Source organism: Otolemur garnettii, unplaced genomic scaffold, assembly GCF_000181295.1.
Source record: "Otolemur garnettii isolate 467f Iridium unplaced genomic scaffold, OtoGar3 scaffold00001, whole genome shotgun sequence".
Classification (NCBI taxonomy): domain Eukaryota; kingdom Metazoa; phylum Chordata; class Mammalia; order Primates; family Galagidae; genus Otolemur; species Otolemur garnettii.
In genome coordinates, this window is record NW_003852396.1 from 2053581 (window position 1) to 2059322 (window position 5742).

Sequence of the window (5742 nt, forward strand, 5' to 3'; positions counted from 1 at the left end):
TCTGGTTGAGTGCATAGATATTGACAATTGAAATCTCATCATATTGAGTATTGCCCTTAACAAATATGAAGTTGTCATCCTTATCTTTGCTTACTTTTGTTGGTTTCAAACCTATTGTATCTGCGAATAAAATTGCAACACCTGCTTTTTTCTGCTTTTCATTTGCCTGGAATATAGATGACCATCCCTTCACTCTGAGTCTATATTTGTCTTTTAAGGTAAAATGAGATTCTTGTATACAACAGATGTCTGGTCTGAGTTTCTGTACCCAATCAGCCAATCTGTGGCTCTTTAGAGGACAATTTAAGCCATTCAGGTTGATTGAAATTATTGATAAACGTGGTAAAATTTGGGGCATTGAGTTGCTCAAAAGTCCAGAAGATATTTTTAATCCTTTCGTCACTGTAGAAGTTGAAATTTGATCAAAAGTTTTTAAGTGAGTTTACTTTTGTGGTGGAGGATTACACTGGTCATTATGGAGGATAGGTCTGAGAATTTCCTGGAGAGCTGGTTTAATTTTGGCAAATTTCTTCAACATGTGAATGTCGTTAAAGTATTTAATTTCTCCATCATAAAGGAAACTCAGTTTAGCTGGATACAGGATCCTGGGTTGAAAGTTATTTTGTTTTAGGAGATTAAAAGTAAATGACCATCCTCTTCTAACCTGAAAATTTTCAGCAGGGAGATCTGCAGTCATTCTAATATTCTTCCCCTTGTAGGTTATGGTTTTCTTATGTCCAGCTGCTTTTAGGATTTTCTCTTTCATATTAACTTTAGTGAAGTTAATTATGATGTATTTGGAGGATGTCTTGTTCAGGTTGAGTCATTCTGGGGATCTGAAGCTGTCTGCTATCTGAATTTCAGGATCTCTTGGTGTATCTGGAAAGTTTTCTTTCATAATTTCATGAAGAAGAGCCTCTGTGTTTTGTGAAGCAACTTCATCGCCTTCAGGGATTCTTATAAGGTGAATATTAGTTTTCTTCGAATTATCCCAGAGCTCTCTGAGAGAATGATTCATTTTTCTGTTTCTGTTCCACTTGGGATGCTTGGGCACATTCAGAAGCTTTGTAAAAATATGGAACGTTTTATGAATTTGCATGTCATCCTTGCACCAGTGCCATGCTAATCTTTTCTGTTTTGTTCCAGTTTTAGTATGTGTGCTGCCAATGTAAGCACCATACCTTTATTTTCTATTATAGTTAAATATAGTGAAAGCATACCTTTAGACATGTATGAACTGAGCAATTCTAAGTAGTAAAAATTTGCACAGAAATCAGATTTTAGTATTGACCTTGCCAAAGTCAGTAGAACCTCCATAGCAGACCTCCTTCCTGTACTGAACACCTCCTGAAGTTGACCTAATTTTCATAGAGTGGACATGCACAACACACATGTATCAGGACAGTCAGTCTGGTTTTTTATGTTGACCACCAGATTATCAACTCATCAGTTGAGTTCACTCTATACTCAGGGGTACAAGGTGTGGGCTTGGCCCCTCAGATGTCTTATTTTTTCTTTAGTATAAGTTTTTTCTTCATGTTTTATAACTACCATGAGGTGGATTAGGCCTAACATCCTATTGTTTATCACATGTTGTGAAGATTTTTTCCAACATTAAGGACTGGTCTGAATTTTAGGCACATTCTGTAAGACATTGTGGCCCAAAAGAAGAACTTAAAGAGCTCACACTGGAGGAAAAGTTGATATATATTTTCTAGCAAGCAGCAGCCAAAGAAAGATGGTAGAACATTTTAGTGTTAACAAGACCATAGTTAGCAACATTCAAAAAGTAAACATTGTACTTGGAGAGATACTGTGAGGAAACTGGAGGAGGAGGAACACTTCCCTGATGAAGTCAATGAAGCTGCATTGAGCTCATTCAAACCAATGAGGACAGGTAATGCCTGAGTCTCCAGGCCAATGATCAAGAAGTCGCTAAAAAACTAGTACAGGAATTCAGGATGGCCAACTTCTAGTCATCAAGTGGTTGGCTAAAGAAATGTAAACTGCACATGAGATCTCCCAGAAAGTCTTACATTGTGAGTCCAGTGCAACTTCAGTGGAAGTTGTGATGGAGTTCCGTCAGAAAGTTCCCAGACTTTGCCAAAGGCTTTGAATACGACCTTATCACTTTACAGTGTGTGCAATGCCACTCTGGAATACATTTTTTGATTCAGAGATGAGGTCTTGCTGTGGTGCCCAGGCTAGTCTCAAACTCATGGCCTGAAACATTATTTCCCACTAAGCCTCCTCCCAGAGCATTAAGATTATAGACATGAGCCAATTGCTGGCCTGAGTCACTTTTTCTATGAAGTAAAAAAACTTTTCTTATGTAAAATAAATTTCAAGCATAGTTTAGGTGATTTTTAGGACCCATGTACAGTTTTATAACTTTTTAAAAAATAGAAACAAGAAAAAGTAATCATATTATGTTAGAATAATAAAAAATATATGGATTGTGTTTGATAAATTTGCATATATAGATTATCATACAGAATAAAGCAATTAAGCAACAAGCAACTAGCTGTGAGTATAAAGTACAGAGCACTGAGACCAACAAAACTAACATCAACATTAAAGGATATTTTAAAATCATAGTTTCCTAAATGATATCATATAATTGGAGATTGAAATCTTTAACATCCTAACTACATTATCATTAAAATCACAAATATATCCAATGCAAATGAAATGAATACTATATTTACAATATCAAAAAAATGGCTGGTAATTAAAAAATCCTGTTGTTTATGGCATTAAAATAAGCAGATAACATCTTATAAACAAAAGGTGAATGTCACTCACAAACCAATTAGCCTAGAAGCTGAGATGGAACAGATTCTTAATTTTCAAGGTGAAGAGATGATAAATAAAATTAAGGAAACACTTTCTTATTTCTTTAAAGTTTCTATGGGAATTACTTGATGTATGCTATCTCCTAAGGAGGAAAGAAATAAATCATTTGAGTGAGCTAAATATAGCCCTCAGAGTACAATGGCACACTTTCTATTTTAAACTCAGAGAAAGTGACAACAGTAAAATGCAGAGCTCCTTCTCTGGGCTTAGCTGACAGGTACACCTGCTTTCTCCTTCCTGATTAGCTGTTGGAATAAATACTCTGAACTGGGCTGTGATCTGAAGCAAAAAGAATATTTTGCTTTCTAAATATTTTTATTCTTTTCCTTAAATATTTCAGATTTGGATTAAATATCATTGTTGACATGTAATAGATCATTTTAGGGAATATTTTTGGAAGCAGAGAATGGTATGCAAGTTAAAAGATGAGAATGTTCCCTAGAATTTAACTTTCTTAAAAATTTAAGGAGGTCAACTCCCAATAGGACAATTTTTAATGCTTTTATTGCCTATAACTCTTTGAAGTTGGGAAGAGAAAGAATTTCTTGTTACAACACTGCTTCCTAAAGACTATGCTCAAATGAGGATTTATTCTTAGCATATTTTTACAACTCATCTAAATTTTGAAACTTTCTGATTTTCTATCCAATAGTTCCACTTATTATATTATTTTAAACTACTTTTTCTCATTTTATTCAAAGTTTATGAGATTTTAAATTTCTTGAATATAAGCATTCTGTCTTGCCATTCTTACTATCATAAACTATACTGAATAAATACCTCCTGAATTAATGGAAGAAGGGTTCTGAAGTTACTGCTGTGTACGATACTCTAGTATCATCATAAGAAAGAAAGACAAAGTAAAAGTAAGTCTGAATACACTGTAGGGGTTTTCATTTTTTTCCTATCATTCTTAGAAAACTAGGACATTAAAAAATATTGTTATAATCATATTTTAGGTAGTAATTATGTTCTGACTTTTAATATACCATGAAACAAAGGTAACAGATAATGTACCTTCGCTAAACCTATTTTTTATGTGTAGGATTACTAAATTTTGTCTTTCTTAGTTATATTGGAAATTAATTAAAGGTCATTAAATAAATATCTATGTGTTGTAATTCCTTGCTCTAGTGTAATTCATTTACAGGTATTTTGCTCTAAAAGTTTCTCAGGAGGAATAGAACACCCAAAGACAAGCTGCCTGCCTCCCTTCCAGTGGCCTTATAGAAAGGGACTTATAAAGGGCTCTCATTTTTCTAATGTAATGATTCTCAAGTTTTAATATCTCAGGCCTCTTTACACTTGTAAAAACTATTGAAGACTTCAAAAGATTTTTTTTTATGTAAGTTATAGCTATTGATAGTCACCATATTAAAAGACTGAAAGTAAGAAACCTTAAAACTCATATTTATTAGTTTATTTAAAACAACAGTAACATTCCTATATGTTAAACTAAATGGCATATTTATAGGAAAGATTAACTGTTTTTTCCCCAAACAAACAAAAGGTAACAAAATGAGTGACATTATTTTGTACTTTTGCTTACTAACTTAATATCTTGTTTAATAAAACATGAGATTACCATAGTTGCTTCTATATTCAATCTATTGCAATACACTGTTTTAATGGATGTATTCAACAAAAAAATCTCCTCACATTGTTCTTAGTTGGAAAAGAGAAGAGTATTTCAACATTCTTTCAATGGGCAATTTTAAATGTTTTGAATATTTCTTGAAATATAGACTCTGAAGCCATATCAATCATGCTTTGCTAACTAAAAATTAAGTGTTATATTTCAAAATTTAATAGGGATATTATGATAATTCGGTAAAATCATGCTTTTGTTATTGGGGAAATATTGGTTTTGAAGAGCCATGAAGATTTCTAAGTGATGAAACATTTCATTATGCAATATGGAAAAAAATTACACATAATGACTTATACTTCCAGCTAAGATGGAGCAGTAAGGTACATATATATAATTTTCCACTCAAAACAGAAAGAAAAAAAAAGAAGCTTGAAAACAATGAACAAATCCTCAGTGAGCATTGGTGTAATATATTATATGTATAACTAATGATCTAAGTCAAGTAGTCAGAGCAGGCTTCAGAAAAATTACTAAGTAATTAATCTATTTTAAAAATTGATAAAAATAATAAACCTATAGATACAAAATATGAAATGAACTGTAAGCACAAATGCCCAGAGAAATCAAAATAACACACATTAAAAGTAAATTGTTGGGAGTCAGAATAAAAATAGAATATGTAAAATGGATGGATCACATCACAAACTTAGGTACAAACAGCAATGGTGGCATCCTTCTTGTTTGAAACAACGAAAACCACAAGGCAACAAGGGAATATCTTAAAAGTGTTGGAAGGGTAAAGAAATCACCGTATATTCTAAACTCTGAAAAAAAAAAGTCTTTCAAATATAAAGTATAAGTGAGGACTTTTTCAGAGATGCAAACACTGAGATAATTATTGTAGACCTTCACTACAAGACATCTCCAAGCAGAGGAAATTGATACTAGATGAAAATCTGGGAAGACAAAGAAATGAAGAATCCTGGAAATGGTAACTACCTTGTTATAAACAATGTACTTATTAAATTATTTAAATCTCTTAAAATGATAAGTGATTATTTAAACAAATAACAATAATATATATATATAGATATTGGAAATGCAATGCACATGGAAGTTCCATGTATGATAAAAATAGGCTGAAAGCCAGGAGAGACAAAGGGAAGTATACTATTTTAACGTTCTTATGCTATATCTGAAGTTCTATTACATTAGTTTTAGATAGACACTGATGTATTAAAGTTATAAAGTATAGACTCAATTACTAAAACATTACAGCAAATAATTATAGCTGA

At 32.3% G+C, this 5742-nt stretch overlaps 1 non-coding gene across 1 annotated transcript; it reads right to left on the reverse strand.

The window, feature by feature from the left end:
- Nucleotides 1-1069: 1069 nt before the first annotated feature.
- LOC111724532 lies at nt 1070-1176 on the reverse strand. Its single transcript, XR_002772823.1, has one exon. It is a non-coding gene; the product is annotated as a U6 spliceosomal RNA (small nuclear RNA).
- Nucleotides 1177-5742: the final 4566 nt, after the last annotated feature.